Source organism: Oncorhynchus keta, unplaced genomic scaffold (assembly GCF_023373465.1).
Source record: "Oncorhynchus keta strain PuntledgeMale-10-30-2019 unplaced genomic scaffold, Oket_V2 Un_contig_7687_pilon_pilon, whole genome shotgun sequence".
NCBI classification, from domain to species: domain Eukaryota; kingdom Metazoa; phylum Chordata; class Actinopteri; order Salmoniformes; family Salmonidae; genus Oncorhynchus; species Oncorhynchus keta.
This window is the reverse complement of record NW_026289616.1, coordinates 21,904-45,262: the sequence shown is the minus strand read 5'-3', so window position 1 is coordinate 45,262 and position 23,359 is coordinate 21,904. Positions and strand designations below refer to the sequence as shown.

Genomic DNA, 23,359 nt, shown 5'->3' with positions numbered 1-23,359 from the left:
TACTGCACTGATGGAGCAGAAATCAAAGAAGATATATGAGGTAGTTGCAGCAGCAGAGAGATTTTAGTGTAGAAGATCTGCAAGGAGTTTAGAGAAGAGAGGTAACATCCTTCCAGGCTGATGTCGAGGGACGAAGTAGTGGGAGGGTGTACAGGTACAGGGTTAGATAATAGATAGTGTATAGGTGCAGGGTTAGATAATAGATAGTGTATAGGTGCAGGGTTAGATAGTGTATAGGTAGAGGGTTAGATAGTGTATAGGTACACAGTTAGATAGTGTATAGGTACAGGGTTAGATAGTGCATATTGGTGAGGTTTTAATGGGTGTAGGGTTAGTTAGTAGGCCAATTTTTTTCACAAGGTAATGAATTCATACCACAGAATAGTAGGCTGATACACAGCCAATACAGTAGGTGGCGACATGCACCTATAATATTTGTTTGCGGACCGCCATAATAGCAACGAAGAAGAAGAAGCGGCAGAAAATTCACACGAAGAAGAAAAGCCCCTGCTCTTAGTCTTGACTTCGTCGCCACCTAGTGGTCCACAAACACTCTGCAGGGAAGATGAATCATGTGGTTTGTCATGTGATGATAAACAGGAATTGAATTGTAAAAACTTGAAACGGTCAACATTTAGCGAGCAACGACACGATCCTATAGGTGTATACCTTAAGGTGAGTAGGGTTGTGAAATGATGCATGTAAAACATTTAGAAAGTTGAAAACTAGTCATCGCTCGGTTCGGTAGAATTCAGCGCTTGTTGCAAAATATCTTTCCGGCCACTCGCTTCAAACTAGCCTGCTGGTGATAACTACATATACAATTATTTCATGTAGCTATCTGAACTCGTTAACATTATACAAATTAATACTATTTAGAGATGCAGTTTTAGTCCCTGGTTTAACCTGTGGCAGCTGTGTCTCTTCTTTTTTTTTTTTTTTGTACACAATACTAGAGTAGAAGTGGGCCAGAGCCCGAATTGCAGAGGCGCCTTGTCGACCTGAGACCGTCGCCATGGTGGATTTCCTGGCGGAAAACAACCTGTGTGGTCAGGCGGTGCTGAGGATCGTGTCCCGGGGAAACGCTATCATCGCCGAGCTCCTCCGCCTCTCGGAGTTCATCCCTGCTGTCTTCAGACTCAAAGACAAAAGCGACCAGCAGAAATACGGAGACATCATCTGTGACTTCAGCTACTTCAAGGTGAGATGGGGAGGGGGGGGTTGTCTTGTTCAATGAGTGTGAGATGAGATCACAGTGAAAGGACATTGAGGTGCACCTCCTTCGGTAATGGACACACACACCGCCAGTGTCATGGTTAGGCCTTTCCAGTTATGTGATTGCCACCTGTCATCTATGAACTAGATTGTTTAGAATGTGTTATGGCATGATGATGAAGATGATGATGATGAAGAACAGGGATAAAACATGAGTAACCCTTTCTCCCGTTGCCTTCCAGGGTCCAGAGTACTACGACAGTAAGCTAGAAGCCAAACCAGATCTGCAGGATCTGGACGATGAGTTCGGGAGAACAACCTGGAGATACTCTCACGGTTCTACCTGGCGTTTGAAAGTGTCCACAAGTACATTGTTGATCTAATCAGGTCATACAGAATTGTCTGTCTGCCTGCCTGCTCACCATGCTTTATCTAATCAGCTGTTCTGTCTCCTCACCATGCTTTATCTAATCAGCTGTTCTGTCTCCTCACCATGCTTTATCTAATCAGCTGTCTCTGTCTCCTCACCATGCTTTATCTAATCATCTGTCTCTGTCTCCTCACCATGCTTTATCTAATCAGCTGTTCTGTCTCCTCACCATGCTTTATCTAATCAGCTGTTCTGTCTCCTCACCATGCTTTATCTAATCAGCTGTTCTGTCTCCTCACCATGCTTTATCTAATCAGCTGTTCTGTCTCCTCACCATGCTTTATCTAATCAGCTGTTCTGTCTCCTCACCATGCTTTATCTAATCAGCTGTTCTGTCTCCTCACCATGCTTTATCTAATCAGCTGTTCTGTCTCAGCTCACCATGCTTTATCTAATCAGCTGTTCTGTCTCCTCACCATGCTTTATCTAATCAGCTGTTCTGTTTATCTAATCTGTTTCCTCACCATGCTTTATCTAATCAGCTGTTCTGTCTCTTCACCATGCTTTATCTAATCAGCTGTTCTGTCTCCTCACCATGCTTTATCTAATCAGCTGTCTCTGTCTCCTCACCATGCTTTATCTAATCAGCTGTCTCTGTCTCCTCACCATGCTTTATCTAATCAGCTGTTCTGTCTCTGTCTCCTCACCATGCTTTATCTAATCAGCTGTCTCTGTCTCCTCACCATGCTTTATCTAATCAGCTGTTCTGTCTCTGTCTCCTCACCATGCTTTATCTAATCAGCTGTTCTGTCTCCTCACCATGCTTTATCTAATCAGCTGTTCTGTCTCCTCACCATGCTTTATCTAATCAGCTGTTCTGTCTCCTCACCATGCTTTATCTAATCAGCTGTCTCTGTCTCCTCACCATGCTTTATCTAATCAGCTGTCTCTGTCTCCTCACCATGCTTTATCTAATCAGCTGTCTCTGTCTCCTCACCATGCTTTATCTAATCAGCTGTTCTGTCTCCTCACCATGCTTTATCTAATCAGCTGTTCTGTCTCCTCACCATGCTTTGTCTAATCAGCTGTCTCTGTCTCCTCACCATGCTTTATCTAATCAGCTGTTCTGTCTCCTCACCATGCTTTATCTAATCAGCTGTTCTGTCTCTGTCTCCTCACCATGCTTTATCTAATCAGCTGTTCTGTCTCCTCACCATGCTTTGTCTAATCAGCTGTCTCTGTCTCCTCACCATGCTTTATCTAATCAGCTGTTCTGTCTCCTCACCATGCTTTATCTAATCATCTGTCTCTGTCTCCTCACCATGCTTTATCTAATCAGCTGTTCTGTCTCCTCACCATGCTTTATCTAATCAGATGTCTGTCTCCTCACCATGCTTTATCTAATCAGCTGTCTCTGTCTCCTCACCATGCTTTATCTAATCAGCTGTTCTGTCTCCTCACCATGCTTTATCTAATCAGCTGTTCTGTCTCTGTCTCCTCACCATGCTTTATCTAATCAGCTGTTCTGTCTCCTCACCATGCTTTATCTAATCAGCTGTTCTGTCTCCTCACCATGCTTTATCTAATCAGCTGTTCTGTCTCCTCACCATGCTTTATCTAATCAGCTGTTCTGTCTCCTCACCATGCTTTATCTAATCAGCTGTTCTGTCTCCTCACCATGCTTTATCTAATCAGCTGTTCTGTCTCCTCACCATGCTTTATCTAATCAGCTGTTCTGTCTCCTCACCATGCTTTATCTAATCAGCTGTTCTGTCTCTGTCTCCTCACCATGCTTTATCTAATCAGCTGTTCTGTCTCTGTCTCCTCACCATGCTTTATCTAATCAGCTGTCTCTGTCTCCTCACCATGCTTTATCTAATCAGCTGTTCTGTCTCTGTCTCCTCACCATGCTTTATCTAATCAGCTGTTCTGTCTCTGTCTCCTCACCATGCTTTATCTAATCAGCTGTTCTGTCTCTGTCTCCTCACCATGCTTTATCTAATCAGCTGTTCTGTCTCCTCACCATGCTTTATCTAATCAGCTGTTCTGTCTCTGTCTCCTCACCATGCTTTATCTAATCAGCTGTTCTGTCTCCTCACCATGCTTTATCTAATCAGCTGTTCTGTCTCCTCACCATGCTTTATCTAATCAGCTGTTCTGTCTCCTCACCATGCTTTATCTAATCAGCTGTTCTGTCTCCTCACCATGCTTTATCTAATCAGCTGTTCTGTCTCCTCACCATGCTTTATCTAATCAGCTGTTCTGTCTCCTCACCATGCTTTATCTAATCAGCTGTTCTGTCTCTGCTCTCAGCTCTGTCTCCTCACCATGCTTTATCTAACCAGCTGTTCTGTCTCTGTCTCCTCACCATGCTTTATCTAATCAGCTGTTCTGTCTCCTCACCATGCTTTATCTAATCAGCTGTTCTGTCTCCTCACCATGCTTTATCTAATCAGCTGTTCTGTCTCCTCACCATGCTTTATCTAATCAGCTGTTCTGTCTCCTCACCATGCTTTATCTAATCAGCTGTTCTGTCTCCTCACCATGCTTTATCTAATCAGCTGTTCTGTCTCCTCACCATGCTTTATCTAATCAGCTGTTCTGTCTCCTCACCATGCTTTATCTAATCAGCTGTTCTGTCTCCTCACCATGCTTTATCTAATCAGCTGTTCTGTCTCCTCACCATGCTTTATCTAATCAGCTGTTCTGTCTCCTCACCATGCTTTATCTAATCAGCTGTTCTGTCTCCTCACCATGCTTTATCTAATCAGCTGTCTCTGTCTCCTCACCATGCTTTATCTAATCAGCTGTTCTGTCTCCTCACCATGCTTTATCTAATCAGCTGTTCTGTCTCCTCACCATGCTTTATCTAATCAGCTGTTCTGTCTCCTCACCATGCTTTATCTAATCAGCTGTTCTGTCTCTGTCTCCTCACCATGCTTTATCTAATCAGCTGTTCTGTCTCTGTCTCCTCACCATGCTTTATCTAATCAGCTGTTCTGTCTCCTCACCATGCTTTATCTAATAATAATCAGCTGTTCTGTCTCCTCACCATGCTTTATCTAATCAGCTGTTCTGTCTCCTCACCATGCTTTATCTAATCAGCTGTTCTGTCTCTGTCTCCTCACCATGCTTTATCTAATCAGCTGTTCTGTCTCCTCACCATGCTTTATCTAATCAGCTGTTCTGTCTCCTCACCATGCTTTATCTAATCAGCTGTTCTGTCTCCTCACCATGCTTTATCTAATCAGCTGTTCTGTCTCTGTCTCTCACCATGCTTTATCTAATCAGCTGTTCTGTCTCCTCACCATGCTTTATCTAATCAGCTGTTCTGTCTCCTCACCATGCTTTATCTAATCAGCTGTTCTGTCTCCTCACCATGCTTTATCTAATCAGCTGTTCTCTTCTCCTCACCATGCTTTATCTAATCAGCTGTTCTGTCTCCTCACCATGCTTTATCTCCTCACCATGCTTTATCTAATCAGCTGTTCTGTCTCTGTCTCCTCACCATGCTTTATCTAATCAGCTGTTCTGTCTCCTCACCATGCTTTATCTAATCAGCTGTCTCTGTCTCCTCACCATGCTTTATCTAATCAGCTGTTCTGTCTCCTCACCATGCTTTATCTAATCAGCTGTTCTGTCTCCTCACCATGCTTTATCTAATCAGCTGTTCTGTCTCCTCACCATGCTTTATCTAATCAGCTGTTCTGTCTCCTCACCATGCTTTATCTAATCAGCTGTTCTGTCTCCTCACCATGCTTTATCTAATCAGCTGTTCTGTCTCCTCACCATGCTTTGTCTAATCAGCTGTTCTCTGTCTCCTCACCATGCTTTATCTAATCAGCTGTTCTGTCTCCTCACCATGCTTTATCTAATCAGCTGTTCTGTCTCCTCCTCACCATGCTTTATCTAATCAGCTGTTCTGTCTCCTCACCATGCTTTATCTAATCAGCTGTTCTGTCTCCTCACCATGCTTTATCTAATCAGCTGTTCTGTCTCCTCACCATGCTTTATCTAATCAGCTGTTCTGTCTCCTCACCATGCTTTATCTAATCTAATCTGTTCTGTCTCTCACCATGCTTTATCTAATCAGCTCTGTCTCCTCACCATGCTTTATCTAATCAGCTGTTCTGTCTCCTCACCATGCTTTATCTAATCAGCTGTTCTGTCTCCTCACCATGCTTTATCTAATCAGCTGTTCTGTCTCCTCACCATGCTTTATCTAATCAGCTGTTCTGTCTCCTCACCATGCTTTATCTAATCAGCTGTTCTGTCTCCTCACCATGCTTTATCTAATCAGCTGTTCTGTCTCCTCACCATGCTTTATCTAATCAGCTGTTCTGTCTCCTCACCATGCTTTATCTAATCAGCTGTTCTGTCTCCTCACCATGCTTTATCTAATCAGCTGTTCTGTCTCCTCACCATGCTTTATCTAATCAGCTGTTCTGTCTCCTCACCATGCTTTATCTAATCAGCTGTTCTGTCTCCTCACCATGCTTTATCTAATCAGCTGTTCTGTCTCCTCACCATGCTTTATCTAATCAGCTGTTCTGTCTCCTCACCATGCTTTATCTAATCAGCTGTTCTGTCTCCTCACCATGCTTTATCTAATCAGCTGTTCTGTCTCCTCACCATGCTTTATCTAATCAGCTGTCTAATCTGTCTCCTCACCATGCTTTATCTAATCAGCTGTCTCTGTCTCTCTCCTCACCATGCTTTATCTAATCAGCTGTTCTGTCTCCTCACCATGCTTTATCTAATCAGCTGTTCTGTCTCCTCACCATGCTTTATCTAATCAGCTGTTCTCTGTCTCCTCACCATGCTTTATCTAATCAGCTGTTCTGTCTCTGTCTCCTCACCATGCTTTATCTAATCAGCTGTTCTGTCTCCTCACCATGCTTTATCTAATCAGCTGTTCTGTCTCCTCACCATGCTTTATCTAATCAGCTGTTCTGTCTCCCACCCATGCTTTATCTAATCAGCTGTTCTGTCTCCTCACCATGCTTTATCTAATCAGCTGTTCTGTCTCCTCACCATGCTTTATCTAATCAGCTGTTCTGTCTCCTCACCATGCTTTATCTAATCAGCTGTTCTGTCTCCTCACCATGCTTTATCTAATCAGCTGTTCTGTCTCCTCACCATGCTTTATCTAATCAGCTGTGAGGTCTCCTCACCATGCTTTATCTAATCAGCTGTTCTGTCTCCTCACCATGCTTTATCTAATCAGCTGTTCTGTCTCCTCACCATGCTTTATCTAATCAGCTGTTCTGTCTCCTCACCATGCTTTATCTAATCAGCTGTCTCTGTCTCCTCACCAGCTGCTTTCTCCTGAAGGTATGCTTTATCTAATCAGCTGTTCTGTCTCCTCACCATGCTTTATCTAATCAGCTGTTCTGTCTCTGTCTCCTCACCATGCTTTATCTAATCAGCTGTCTGTTGTCTCCTCACCATGCTTTATCTAATCAGCTGTCTCTGTCTCCTCACCATGCTTTATCTAATCAGCTGTTCTGTCTCTGTCTCCTCACCATGCTTTATCTAATCAGCTGTTCTGTCTCCTCACCATGCTTTATCTAATCAGCTGTCTCTGTCTCCTCACCATGCTTTATCTAATCAGCTGTTCTGTCTACCATGTTTATCAGCTGTTCTGTCATGCTCAGCTGTACCATGCTTTATCTAATCAGCTGTTCTGTCTCCTCACCATGCTTTATCTAATCAGCTGTTCTGTCTCCTCACCATGCTTTATCTAATCAGCTGTTCTGTCTCCTCACCATGCTTTATCTAATCAGCTGTCTCTGTCTCCTCACCATGCTTTATCTAATCAGCTGTTCTGTCTCCTCACCATGCTTTATCTAATCAGCTGTCTCTGTCTCCTCACCATGCTTTATCTAATCAGCTGTCTCTGTCTCCTCACCATGCTTTATCTAATCAGCTGTTCTGTCTCCTTGGTAACCATGCTTTATCTAATCAGCTGTCTGTCTCCTCACCATGCTTTATCTAATCAGCTGTTCTGTCTCCTCACCATGCTTTATCTAATATGTCCTGAAGGTCAGCTGTTTATCTAATCAGCTGTCTCTCACCATGCTTTATCTAATCAGCTGTTCTTCTGTCTCCTCACCATGCTTTATCTAATCAGCTGTTCTTCTGTCTCCTCACCATGCTTTATCTAATCAGCTGTTCTGTCTCCTCACCATGCTTTATCTAATCAGCTGTTCTGTCTCCTCACCATGCTTTATCTAATCAGCTGTTCTCTGTCTCCTCACCATGCTTTATCTAATCAGCTGTCTCTGTCTCTGTCTCCTCACCATGCTTTATCTAATCAGCTGTCTCTGTCTCCTCACCATGCTTTATCTAATCAGCTGTTCTGTCTCCTCACCATGCTTTATCTAATCAGCTGTTCTGTCTCCTCACCATGCTTTATCTAATCAGCTGTTCTGTCTCCTCACCATGCTTTATCTAATCAGCTGTTCTGTCTCCTTGGTACCATGCTTTATCTAATCAGCTGTTCTGTCTCCTCACCATGCTTTTGCTCTAATCAGCTGTTCTGTCTCCTCACCATGCTTTATCTAATCAGCTGTTCTTCTCTCCAGGTATCTGGATGATCTGTATGAAGGAGTTTACATTCAACAGACCCTGGAGACGGTGCTGCTGAATGAGGATGGAAAACAGCTCCTGGTAAAAAAAAAAAACATTTATTTACATTTTTATTTTACTCTTCAAGTCAGTTAAGAATAAATTAGTGTTTTCTATGACTAGTTAACTAGCCTTGTTCAGGGAAATGGGTTACCTATCCTTGTTCAGGGGAACAATCTTAATACCTATGTTAGGGAAAGTGGGTTAATAGTATCTTGTAACCAGGGGAACAGTGGGTATAACTACTGTGTTAGGGGAACATGGGTAACTAAGATAAACTTTTATACGCTTTAACCAATCGCCTACCCGCTCTAACCACTAGGCTATGTAATGCTGTTTAATTTGGTAGATTTTGTGAAGGTATGTCCTGAAGGTATGTTATCAACTGTGCTGTACTACTCCTGTATGATAAGGTATGTATCCTACCATGTGCTGTTTGTCTCCTTGGTGAATGTGAGGTCTGTATGTCTATGGAGGTCCTAGATACCTATCCATAATACTATGATAACCAGTGTGATCTATAATACTATGATAGGTACTATAATACTTAGATAGTATCTATAATACTGCTGTTTGTATCTATAATACTATGAAGGTATGTGAGAGTATCTATAATACTGTGAGGTCCTGAAGGTATAGAGTCTATATAACTACTGTGAGGTCCTGAATGTACTGTTTCTACATGATTTATCTACAATCCTTTTAAGAATAATCCTCTTAGTTACAGTTTGTGCAGTTTGTCTCTTAATGGTGTCAGTAATACTCCTGTAATACTACAATACTATCTATAATACTGTAATACTCTCTATAATACTGTGATACTATCTATAGGTACTATACTATCTATAATACTGTAATACTATCTATAATACTGTAATACTATCTATAATACTGAAGGTAATAATCCTACTATAATACTGTAATATCTATAACCAGTATCTATAATACTGTACTAAGGTACTGTAATACTCCTATAATACTGTATTGTCTACTATCTATCATACTGTAGTAGTACTACAGTATTGTAGTAGTATCTATCATTTGAATGAAAGAAAAACAACCATCTGATTGGAGCGTGCTACTAGCTATACATGTCCTGTTTGTGTGTCCAGTGCTGCCCGCTCCTCAGCGGACTCTAACCTGGATGACATCTGTAAGCTGCTGCGGAGTACTGGCTACTCCAGCCAATCAGGTCAAGCGTGTGAGCTAACTACCCGAGAGGTACTTCCAGAGAGTACCTATCAGTTCTACCTTCATCAGCATGGTGATCGGGGTAGGCTGCGATCTGTTTGTCTCTATAACCAGGTAGACTGAGAGAGTACCTATCAGTTCTACCTATCATCAGCATGGTGATCGGAGGCTGCGCTTGACATAAACCAGTGTAGAATGTCTGAGGTATGTATTATTATTGTTATTATTATTATTATTGGTAGTATGATTATTATTGTTATTTATTATTGTATTATTGTTGTTGTTATGTTATTATTATTGTGCTGTTATGTATTATTATTATTATTGTTATTATTATTATTATTGTGTGTATTATTGTTATGTATTATTATTGTTATTATTGTTGTTATTGACCATATTATTATTACTTGTTGTTATTATTATTACTATTATTATTGTTGTATATTATTAGTATCTATAATTACTATTGATTGTTATTGTTATTATTATTGTGATAGTATTATTATTATTGTTATTATCTATTGTTGTTGATATTATTATTATTGTTACAATCCTTATTACATTTACTGTGTTATTTTATTATTATTATTATTATGTTATACTATTGTTATTATTACTATTGTTATTATTATATTATTATTATTGTCAAATGGCTTATTATTACTATTATAATACTATGATAGTATCTATATACTGGATTATCTATTGTTGTTAGTTCTATAATATTATTTTCTAAAATTGTCATATAGTTTATACTAACCCACTGTCATTTTGTCAGGGACCCTTTATATGGAGTGTCAGTATAACCCACTGTCACTGGAGTGTCATATCTAACTACTATTCATAATGGATGTCATACTATTGTCATATGGAGTATACTAACCCACTGTCATATGATAATGTCATAATACCCATTGTCATATAATACTGTATTCATACTATACCCACTGTCATATGGATTATTATATTAACCCACTGTCATATGGAGTTATTATTGTACTGTCATATGGAGTATCATACTAACCCACTATCATATGATAATATCTACATACTATGATATCTACCACTGTCATATGGATTGTCATACTATTACTGTCATATGGAGTTATACTAATACACTGTCATATGGAGTACTATCATCCATGTCATATGGAGTGTCATACTAACTGTCATATGGAGTGTCACTACTAACCCACTGTCATATGGAGTGTATACTAACCCACTGTCATATGGAGCGTGTATTATTACTGTTTGGTGTCCAGTGCTGCCCGGCTCCTCATTAACCTGGATGTCATTGTAGTGTCATACTTGTCATATGGGGCATGTCATAACCCACTATTGGAGTGTACCTATAACCCACTGTCATATGGAGTGGGAGGCTGCATACTAACATCTATAATGGAGGTATACTAAGAGAGTACCTATTATTCTTACCTTGTCATATGGGAGGTCATACTGAACCCACTGTCATATGGCTAGGTTATTATTATTATTATTATTATTATTATTATTGTGTCATTATTATTGGTGTTGTTATTATTGTTATTATTATTGTTGTTAGTTATTAACCCACTGTTATTATTATTGTTGTTATCATTACTATTATTACTATTGTCATATGTTATTAGTGTCATACCCACTGTTCTCCTAGTTAGTATTGTAAACACCCCATTGGTTCCCTTTTATTTGATTTATTTTACCTTTATTTTACCTTTATTTTACCTTTATTTAACCAGGCAAGTCAGTTAAGAACAAATTCTTATTTTCAATTATCCTTAGGAACAGTGGGTTAACTGCCTTGTTCAGGGGCAGAACGACAGATTTGTACCTTTGTCAGCTCGGGATTTGAACTTGCAACCTTATCGGTTACTTGTTAACACTTAATATACTAGGCTACCCTTGTTATTATTATTATTACTATTGCCCCAGGGTAGCCTTGTGGTTATTATTCTTGAACTGAATGACATTTCTTACACACTCACTAATGCTACAATATTACATTGTCTTTAATGTTTTATTCAATCTATTTGTATGTTACGATCATGAAATCTTCTGATTCTCAGATCCATGTTTCGTCCTGTCTCTAAAGCTGTCCTGTGTCTCCTAAAGCTGTCCTGTGTCTCCTAAAGCTGTCCTGTGTCTCCTAAAGCTCCTAGTCCTGTGTCTCCTAAAGCTGTCCTGTGTCTCTAAAGCTGTCCTGTGTCTCTAAAGCTAACCTGTTATTATTATATAAAGCTGTCCTGTGTCTCTAAAGCTGTCCTGTGTTATCTAAAGCTGTCCTGTGTCTCTAAAGCTGTCCTGTGTCTCAAAGCTGTCCTTAATGTCTCCTAAAGCTGTCCTGTGTCTCTAAAGCTGTCCTGTGTCTCTAAAGCTGTCCTGTGTCTCCTAAAGCTGTCCTGTGTCTCCTAAAGCTGTCCTGTGTCTCTAAAGCTGTCCTGTGTCTCCTAAAGCTGTCCTGTGTCTCCTAAAGCTGTCCTGTGTCTCTAAAGCTGTCCTGTGTCTCTAAAGCTGTCCTGTGTCTATAAAGCTGTCCTGTGTCTCTAAAGCTGTCCTGTGTCTCTAAAGCTGTCCTGTGTCTCTAAAGCTGTCCTGTGTCTCTAAAGCTGTCCTGTCCTGCTGTCCTGTGTCTAAAGCTGTCCTGTGTCTCTAAAGCTGTCCTGTGTCTCCTAAAGCTGTCCTGTGTCTCCTAAAGCTGTCCTGTGTCTCTAAAGCTGTCCTGTGTCTCTAAAGCTGTCCTGTGTCTCTAAAGCTGTCCTGTGTCTCTAAAGCTGTCCTGTGTCTCTAAAGCTGTCCTGTGTCTCTAAAGCTGTCCTGTGTCTCTAAAGCTGTCCTGTGTCTCTAAAGCTGTCCTGTGTCCCAAAGCTGTCCTGTGTCCTCTAAAGCTGTCCTGTGTCTCTAAAGCTGTCCTGTGTCTCTAAAGCTGTCCTGTGTCTCCTAAAGCTGTCCTGTGTCTCCTAAAGCTGTCCTGTGTCTCCTAAAGCTGTTCTGTGTCTCCTAAAGCTGTCCTGTGTCTCCTAAAGCTGTCCTGTGTCTCTAAAGCTGTCCTGTGTCTCTAAAGCTGTCCTGTGTCTCTAAAGCTGTCCTGTGTCTCTAAAGCTGTCCTGTGTCTCTAAAGCTGTCCTGTGTCTCTAAAGCTGTCCTGTGTCTCCTAAAGCTGTCCTGTGTCTCCTAAAGCTGTCCTGTGTCTCCTAAAGCTGTCCTGTGTCTCCTAAAGCTGTCCTGTGTCTCTAAAGCTGTCCTGTGTCTCTAAAGCTGTCCTGTGTCTCTAAAGCTGTCCTGTGTCTCTAAAGCTGTCCTGTGTCTCTAAAGCTGTCCTGTGTCTCTAAAGCTGTCCTGTGTCTCTAAAGCTGTCCTGTGTCTCTAAAGCTGTCCTGTGTCTCTAAAGCTGTCCTGTGTCTCCTAAAGCTGTCCTGTGTCTCCTAAAGCTGTCCTGTGTCTCTAAAGCTGTCCTGTGTCTCTAAAGCTGTCCTGTGTCTCTAAAGCTGTCCTGTGTCTCCTAAAGCTGTCCTGTGTCTCCTAAAGCTGTCCTGTGTCTCCTAAAGCTGTCCTGTGTCTCCTAAAGCTGTCCTGTGTCTCTAAAGCTGTCCTGTGTCTCTAAAGCTGTCCTGTGTCTCTAAAGCTGTCCTGTGTCTCTAAAGCTGTCCTGTGTCTCTAAAGCTGTCCTGTGTCTCTAAAGCTGTCCTGTGTCTCCTAAAGCTGTCATGTGTCTCCCTAAAGCTGTCCTGTGTCTCCTAAAGCTGTCCTGTGTCTCCTAAAGCTGTCCTGTGTCTCCCCAGGTGTCTGCGATCTGCCTGAGCATCGCAGCACAGCGTTGGCTAACCAGGCTGCCATGCTGTATGTCTGTCTCTACTTCATTCCTCCATACTTCAGACTCAACAGGCCAAGATGAGGGAGATAGTGGACAAGTACTTCCCTGATAACTGGGTGAGAGACTCATCTAAACTCTACTTCCTGATAACTGGGTGAGAGACTCATCTAAACTCTACTTCCCTGATAACTGGGTGAGAGACTGTATCTAAACTCTACTTCCCTGATAACTGGGTGAGAGACTGTATCTAAACTCTACTTCCCTGATAACTGGGTGAGAGACTGTATCTAAACTCTACTTCCCTGATAACTGGGTGAGAGACTGTATCTAAACTCTACTTCCCTGATTACTGGGTGAGAGACTGTATCTAAACTCTACTTCCTGTTAACTGGGTGAGAGACTGACTCTACTTCCTGATAACTGGGTGAGAGACTGTATCTAAACTCTACTTCCCTGTTAACTGGGTGAGAGACTGACTCTACTTCCCTGATAACTGGGTGAGAGACTGTAACTGGGTGAGACTAATAACTGGGTGAGAGACTCTACTTCCCTGATTACTGGGTGAGAGACTGTATCTAAACTCTACTTCCTGATTACTGGGTGAGAGACTGTATCTAAACTCTACTTCCCTGATAACTGGGTGAGCGACTGTATCTAATCTCTACTTCCCTGAATACTGGGTGAGAGACTGTATCTAAACTCTACTTCCCTGATAACTGGGTGAGAGACTGTATCTAAACTCTACTTCCCTGATAACTGGGTGAGAGACTGTATCTAAACTCTACTTCCCTGATTACTGGGTGAGAGACTGTATCTAAACTCTACTTCCCTGATTACTGGGTGAGAGACTGACTCTACTTCCCTGATAACTGGGTGAGAGACTGTATCTAAACTCTACTTCCCTGATAACTGGGTGAGAGACTGTATCTAAACTCTACTTCCCTGAATACTGGGAAAAACATTTAGAGTACTTGTTTGTCTTGATGCGGTATATTTCCCTCGGCCTCCAGCCGTTACGCTCGTTTCAAGTATTGACAATTTCTCCCTCTGCAGGTCATCAGTGTCTACATGGGAATCACTGTGAATCTGGTGGAGGCCTGGGAACCGTATAAAGCTGCCAAGATCGCCCTCAACTACACCCTGGACTCAGCCAATATCAGAGAGCAGGTACGGAGGCGAACGGGCTATACTGACAAAACGTCTACTAACGTGAAATGGTTTTCACTCGGGTTTCCCATCAGGCCTTGCTAGAGACGTGACTCTCCCATCATATCCTTCACAAGTTGTTGTGGAAAATGTGGAAGGTTCGAGGGCCTGCTTATGACCCCCCACTGCCATGTTATAACACCTGTTATAACACCCTATAACCACGGATCAACCCTCCTCTAGGCCAGTCGTTATTCACTTATAACCCCCCACTGCCATGTTATAACACCCTATAACCATCCGTACTCCAACCCTCCTCTAGGCCAGTCGTTATTCAGTCAGCATGGAGGGCCTGAGGCCACAGATCCAGCAGCTGCTGAAGGAAGGGTTCCTGAGGGAGGAGATCGTCCTGGATAACGTCCCCAAGCTGCTCAACTGTCTCCGGGACTGTAACGTTTCCATACGCTGGCTGATGCTACACACTGCAGACTCAGGTAGGGCCTTCCTGTTGACGTCTAGGTCCATGCATCAAATGGGCTTACTACTGATTTATGGAAGCATTAATAAAGGCCTTATGAAGGGTTCAGGAAGCATCCATGAAGGGTTCAGGAAGCATCCATGAAGGGTTCAGGAAGCATCCATAAAGGGTTCAGGAAGCATCCATGAAGGGTTCAGGAAGCATCCATGAAGGGTTCAGGAAGCATCCATGAAGGTTCAGGAAGCATCCATGAAGGGTTCAGGAAGCATCCATAAAGGGTTCAGGTTCATAAAGGAAGGAAGCATCCATGAAGGGTTCAGGAAGCATCCATAAAGGGTTCAGGAAGCATCCATAAAGGGTTCAGGAAGCATCCATAAAGGGTTCAGGAAGCATCCATAAAGGGTTCAGGAAGCATCCATAAAGGGTTCAGGAAACATCCATAAAGGGTTCAGGAAGCGTCCATAAAGGGTTCAGGAAGCATCCATAAAGGGTTCATGAAGCGTCCATAAAGGGTTCAGGAAGCGTCCATAAAGGGTTCAGGAAGCGTCCATAAAGGGTTCAGGAAGCATCCATAAAGGGTTCAGGAAGCGTCCATAAAGGGTTCATGAAGCATCCATAAAGGCATTAGAAAGGGTTCAGGAAGCATCCATAAAGGGTTCAGGAAGCATCCATAAAGGGTTCAGGAAGCATCCATAAAGGGTTCATGAAGCATCCATTTAAGGGTTCATGAAGCATCCATTTAAGGGTTCTGGAAGCATCCATTTAAGGGTTCTGGAAGCATCCATTTAAGGGTTCTGGAAGCATCCATAAAGGGTTCTGGAAGCATCCATAAAGGGTTCAGGGTTCAGGAAGCATCCATAAAGGGTTCAGGAAGCATCCATAAAGGGTTCATGAAGCATCCATAAAGGGTTCATGAAGCGCATCCATAAAGGGTTCAGGAAGCGTCCATAAAGGGTTCAAAGCATCCATAAAGGGTTCAGGAAGCATCCATAAAGGGTTCAGGAAGCATCCATGAAGGGTTCATGAAGCATCCATAAAGGGTTCAGGAAGCATCCATAAAGGGTTCATGAAGCATCCATAAAGGGTTCAAGGGTTCATGAAGCGTCCAGGGTTCAAAGCATCCATAAAGGGTTCAGGAAGCATCCATAAAGGGTTCAGGAAGCATCCATAAAGGGTTCAGGAAGCATCCATGAAGGGTTCAGGAAGCATCCATATTCCTTATGAAGGGTTCAGGAAGCATCCATAAAGGGTTCAGGGAAGCATCCATAAAGGGTTCAAAACATCCATAAAGGGTTCAGGAAGCATCATATCCAGAAGAACCCAGTAATCGTTCAGACAGAACCTCCAGTAAAATTCAGGAGGCATCCATAAACCTTCAGGAAGCATCCATAAACCTCGGGTTCAGTAATCATCCATAAAGGGCTCAGAAGCATCCATGAAGGCCTCTGGGGTTCAGGAAGCATCCATGAAGAGTTCAGGGCTGAGCATCCATAAAGGGTTCAGGAAGCTCTATGAAGGGTTCAGGAAGCATCCATGAAGGGTTCAGAACCTCCATAAAGGGTTCATTATGTCACGCCAGGCATGAAGCATCTGTAAAGGGTTCATGAAGCGTCCATAAAGGTGCTGAACTATCCATAAGGTTCATGAAGCGTCCGCCAGGTGTTCCTAAGCATCCATGGGTTCATGAAGCGTCCATAAAGGGCTCCTATGACGCCAGGCGTTCTCTAAGCGTCGCCAGGGCTCATGAAGCGCCAGGCGTTCATATCACGTCCAGGGCTGAAGCATCCAGGTTCATAAGCATCCATGGGCTCCTATGAAGCATCCATAAAGGCGCTCCTCGTGCATCCACGCCAGGCGTTCAGGAAGCATCCATGAAGGGTTCATATCATGAAGGGTTCATATCATATTCCTATATCCGCCAGGGTTCATAAGCATCCATAAAGGCGCTCCTATATCCATAGGCGTTCTATAAGCCAGGCGCTCCTAAATTCCATCCAGGTGCTCTATATCCACGCCAGGCGCTCATGAAGCATCCATAAAGGCTCCTATATCACGGTTCAGGCGCTCCTATGCAGGCGCATCCTATATCCTCCAGGCGCTCCTATATCTGCCAGGTGCTCTATAAAGTGCCAGGCGCTCCTATATCCTATGCCAGGTGCAGAACCTCCAGTAGCATCATATCAGACAGAACCTCCAGTAGCACGCCAGGCGCTGAACCTCCAGGCGCTCCTGTGTCAGGCTGAACCTCGGGTGTAATCGTGTCAGGGCTGAACCTCGGGTGTAATCGTGCCAGGGCTGAACCTCTGGTATCCCGTGTCGGGCTGAACCTCTGGTGCTCCTATATCGTGCCAGGCGCTGAACCTCTGGCGCTATATCCCGTGCCAGGCGCCTCGGGTATATCCCGCCAGGCGCTCCTATATCCCGCCAGGCGCTCCTATATCCCGCCAGGCGCTCCTATATCCCGCCAGGCGCTCCTATATCACGCCAGGCGCTCCTATATCCCGCCAGGCGCTCCTATATCACGCCAGGCGCTCCTATATCACGCCAGGCGCTCCTATATCACGCCAGGCGCTCCTATATCACGCCAGGCGCTCCTATATCCGCCAGGCGCTCCTATATCCCGCCAGGCGCTCCTATATCCCGCCAGGCGCTCCTATATCCCGCCAGGCGCTAAACTAAACTGTGTTGTCTTTTCTTCTTGCAGCCTATGATCCCAACAACAAGCGTCTGCGCCAGATCAAAGACCAGGTGATCAACGACTCCAAGTACAACCCCAAGATCCTGTTCCAGGTTCTCCTAGACACCGCCCAGTTTGAGTTCACCCTCAAAGAGGTGAGTCTGAACCGTATCATATATGTCAAGTTGTAATTACACAATAAAATAAAAACACATGTTGGGTCTCTGAATATAAATGGTGAATTCACCATCTGTCCCCCCCTGTTTATTTTCCCTCTCAGATGTTCAAGAAGATGCTGTCAGAGAAGCAGCTGAAATGGGAGAGTTATAGAGCTGAGGGATCTGAGAGGATGACCGAGCTGGCTGAGGTCTTCTCTGGGGTCAAGCCTCTAACCAGAGTGGAGAAGAATGGTGAGATGGATGATAGCGGAACTAGCTACGGCATCGAAACACACATAATTACCACAGCTGGTAGTTCGACATTAAAACACACGTAATTACCACAGCTGGTAGTTCGACATTAAAACACACCATAATTACCACAGCTGCTAGTTCGACATTAAAACACACATAATTACCACAGCTGGTAGTTCGACATTAAAACACACCATAATTACACAGCTGGTAGTTCACATTAAAACACACCATAATTACCACAGCTGGTAGTTCGACATGAAAACACACCATAATTACCACAGCTGCTAGTCACATTAAAACACACATAAACCACAGCTGCTAGTTGATATGTGTTATACTGTACAGCTGAGTTGACAAAAACACACCATAATTACCTGCTCTTTCCATTAAAACACACCATAATTACCAGGTGAAAGATCTGGACTCCTTATTCTTATGTCACTTCTGTTAAATCACTTCAATCGGTTGATATGTGAAGGTATACTGTACACTGATTGGACAAAGCAAGGAACACCTGCTCTTTCCATGAGACTCACCAGGTGAATCCAGGTGAAAGATATGATCCCTTATTGATGTCACTTGTTAAATCCTCTTCAATCAGTGTAAATGAAGGGGGGGAGACGGGTTAAAGAAGGATTTAAATGCCTTTTGAACGGGGTATGGTAGTAGGTGACAGGCGCCCCGGTTTGTGTCAAGAACTGCAACGCTGCTGGGTTTTTCCACACTCAACAGTTTCCCGTGTGTATCAAGACTGGTCCACCACCCAATCGGTGGGAAGCATTGGAGTCAACATGGTCCACCACCCAATCGGTGGGAAGCATTGGAGTCAACATGGTCCACCACCCAATCGGTGAGAAGCATTGGAGTCAACATGGTCCACCACCCAATCGGAGGGAAGCATTGGAGTCAACATGGTCCACCACCCAATCGGTGGGAAGCATTGGAGTCAACATGGTCCACCACCCAATCGGTGGGAAGCATTGGAGTCAACATGGTCCACCACCCAATCGGTGGGAAGCATTGGAGTCAACATGGTCCACCATCGGAGGGAAGCATTGGAGTCAACATGGTCCACCACCCAATCGGTGAGAAGCATTGGAGTCAACATGGTCCACCACAATCGGAGGAAGCATTGGAGTCAACATGGGTCCAACCCAATTAGGAAGGGTTCTAAGCATTGTGAGTCAGTGGTCCATGCCCATTAAAAGCTTGTGGCTCACTGGTACCATAGCTATTCCTGTGGGAACATTGGCTCAACTGGTACCATACTTATTCCTGGAGGCTCACTGTACAATACTGGTTCCACCCAATTCGGAGGGAAGCATATGAGTCAACATGGTGCACCACTGTCGGAGGGAAGCATTGGCAGTCAACATGTCCATACTTAATCCTGGGAAGCATTGGGCTCAACATGGTCCATAGCTAATCCTGGGAAGCATTGGCTCACATGTACCAAGCTCTTGGGAAGCATTGGAGCTCACATGGTCCATACCCAATCCTGTGCATTGGCTCAACATGGTCCATACCCAATCCTGGGAAGCAGGCTCACTGGTCCACCACCCATTCCTGTTGCAGGCTCAACTGGTCCATACTTATTCCTGGGCATTGGCTCACATGTCCACCACCCCGGAGGGAAGCATTTAGTCAACATGGTCCTGTTGCAGGCCACTGTGGGAAGCATTGATTCCTGTTGGGCTCACCACCCAATCGGAGGGGAAGCATTCCTGTCAACATGGTCTCACCCAATCGGAGGGAAGCATTGGAGTCAACATGGTCCACAACCCAATCGGAGGGAAGCATTGGAGTCAACATGGTCCACCACCCAATCGGTGGGAAGCATTCCTGTCAACATGGTCCAACACCCAATCGGTCCTGAAGCATTGGCTCAACATGGTCCACCACCCAATCGGTGGGAAGCATTGGAGTCAACATTCCTGGAGGGAAGCATTGGCTCACTGGTCCAACATCCCTTTGAACGCCTTCGGCACCTTTGTGGAGTCCTTGGCCCCGGCAAACTGAGGCTGTTCTGAGGGAAAAGGGGGTGCCTCAATATTAGGAAGGTGTTCCTAATGTTTTGTGTAGTCAGTGTACATGTTCTTAAAAGCTTGCAGGCTCACTGTACCATAGCTATTCCTGTTGCAGGCTCACTGTACCATACTTATTCCTGTTGCAGGCTCACTGTCCCATACTTATTCCTGTTGAGGCTCACTGTACCATATACTTATTCCTGTTGCAGGCTCACTGTACCATACTTATTCCTGTTGCAGGCTCACTGTACCATACTTATTCCTGTTGATGGCTCACTGTACCATACTTATTCCTGATTCAGGCTCACTGTACCATACTTATTCCTGTTGCAGGCTCACTGTACCATACTTATTCCTGTTTCAGGCTCACTGTACCATACTTATTCCTGTTGCAGGCTCACTGTACCATACTTATTCCTGATGCAGGCTCACTGTACCATACTTATTCCTGTTTCAGGCTCACTGTACCGTACTTATTCCTGTTGCAGGCTCACTGTACCATACTTATTCCTGTTGCAGGCTCACTGTACCATACTTATTCCTGTTGCAGGCTCACTGTACCATACTTATTCCTGTTGCAGGCTCACTGTACCATGCTTATTCCTGTTGCAGGCTCACTGTACCATACTTATTCCTGTTGCAGGCTCACTGTACCATACTTATTCCTGTTGCAGGCTCACTGTACCATACTTATTCCTGTTGCAGGCTCACTGTACCGTACTTATTCCTGTTGCAGGCTCACTGTACCGTACTTATTCCTGTTGCAGGCTCACTGTACCGTACTTATTCCTGTTGATGGCTCACTGTACCGTACTTATTCCTGATGCAGGCTCACTACCATACTTATTCCTGTTGCAGGCTCACTGTACCGTACTTATTCCTGTTGCAGGCTCACTGTACCATACTTATTCCTGTTGCAGGTTCACTGTACCATACTTATTCCTGTTGCAGGCTCACTGTACCATACTTATTCCTGTTGCAGGCTCACTGTACCATACTTATTTCTGTTGATGGCTCACTGTACCATACTTATTCCTGTTGATGGCTTATTTCTGTTGATGGCTCACTGTACCATACTTATTCCTGTTGATGACTCACTGTACCGTACTTATTCCTGTTGATGGCTCACTGTACCATACTTATTCCTGTTGCAGGCTCACTGTACCATACTTATTCCTGTTGCAGGCTCACTGTACCATACTTATTCCTGTTGCAGGCTCACTGTACCATACTTATTCCTGTTGCAGGCTCACTGTACCATACTTATTCCTGTTGCAGGTTCACTGTACCATACTTATTCCTGTTGCAGGCTCACTGTACCATACTTATTCCTGTTGCAGGCTCACTGTACCATACTTATTTCTGTTGATGGCTCACTGTACCATACTTATTCCTGTTGATGGCTTATTTCTGTTGATGGCTCACTGTACCATACTTATTCCTGTTGATGACTCACTGTACCGTACTTATTCCTGTTGATGGCTCACTGTACCATACTTATTCCTGTTGCAGGCTCACTGTACCATACTTATTCCTGTTGCAGGCTCACTGTACCATACATTCCTGTTGCAGGCTCACTGTACCATACTTATTCCTGTTGCAGGCTCACTGTACCATACTTATTCCTGTTGCATGGCTCACTGTACCATACTTATTCCTGTGACAGGCTCACTGTACCATACTTATTCCTGTTGATGGCTCACTGTACATGGTACTTATTCCTGTTGATGGCTCACTGTGACCGTTATTCCTGATGCAGGCTCACTACCATACTTATTCCTGTTGCAGGTTCACTGTTCCGTACTTATTCCTGTTGATGGCTCACTGTACCATACTTATTCCTGTTACATGGTAACACTGATCTCACTATGCCATACTTCCACTCTAAACGCTTAGCTAGATGTTGATGTGGTTGTTGACGCGGTTGTTGTTGTGTTGGACAGAGAACCTGCAGGCATGGTTCAGGGTAGATCTCGAACCGCAGATCGAGTCTCTGAACTACGAGGACTCCACCGCGGCAGGCAGGAAGACCGTTCAGCTGATACAGGCCCTCGTAGAGGTGAGGCTGGGAAATTCACCGCAAACAACAACGACTAGAACGGGAACAAGACTACAGTTATGTTATCTCTGGGTTACACTCTTAGTGACCGTTACACGGTAACACTATTAGTGACCGTTACATGATCATTATATTACATGGTAACACTCTTAGTGACCATTACATGATCATTATATTACATGGTAACACTCTTAGTGACCATTACATGATCATTATATTACATGGTAACACTCTTAGTGACCGTTACATGGTAACACTCTTAGTGACCGTTACATGGTAACACTCTTAGTGACCGTTACATGGTAACACTCTTAGTGACCATTACATGGTAACATTATATTACATGGTAACACTCTTAGTGACCATTACATGGTCATTATATTACATGGTAACACTCTTAGTGACCGTTACATGGTAACACTCTTAGTGACCGTTACATGGTCACTCTAGTATTACATGGTAACACTCTTAGTGACCGCTACATGATCATTATATTACATGGTAACACTCTTAGTGACCGTTACATGGTAACACTCTTAGTGACCTGTTACATGGTAACACTCTTAGTGACCGTTACATGGTAACACTCTTACTGACCGTTACATGGTAACACTCTTACATGAACACTCTTAGTTACATGGTAACACTCTTACTGACCGTTACATGGTAACACTCTTAGTGACCGTTACATGGTAACACTCTTAGTGACCGTTACATGGTAACACTCTCAGTGACCGTTACATGGTAACACTCTTAGTGACCGTTACATGGTAACACTCTTAGTGACCATTACATGGTAACACTCTTCTGACCGTACATGGTAACACTCTTAGTGACCGCTACATGGTAACACTCTTAGTGACCGTTACATGGCAACACTCTTAGTGACCATTACATGATCATTATATTACATGGTAACACTGATTAGTGACCGTTACATGGTAACACTCTTAGTGACCGTTACATGGTAACACTCTTAGTGACCGTTACATGGTAACACTCTTAGTGACCGTTACATGGTAACACTCTTAGTGACCGTTTCATGGTAACACTCTTAGTGACCGTTACATGGTAACACTCTTAATGACCGTTACATGGGTAACACAGTGATGTTACATAAACCCTGATACATGGTAACTCTCTTAGACCCTGATTTGTATCCCTTCGATTTGATATACAATGATGCAGCTTTGTCCAAAAAACCCTATTTCCTGTTGTAACTTTTCAGTGAAAAGCAAAACTTTCTCATGTTCATTCTACCTATGGTAACCCTGACTTTCATCCTCTCCTTATAAGAGACTTGATTTCCTGTGTGGAAACAGGTTCTCCTTACTATAAAACC

The 23,359-nt window shown here is 43.6% G+C and overlaps 1 pseudogene; it reads left to right on the top strand.

The window, feature by feature from the left end:
* The first annotated feature begins 540 nt into the window (after positions 1-540).
* LOC118383292 (WASH complex subunit 5-like) overlaps positions 541-23,359 on the top strand; it is a 41,261-nt pseudogene continuing 18,442 nt past the window's right edge.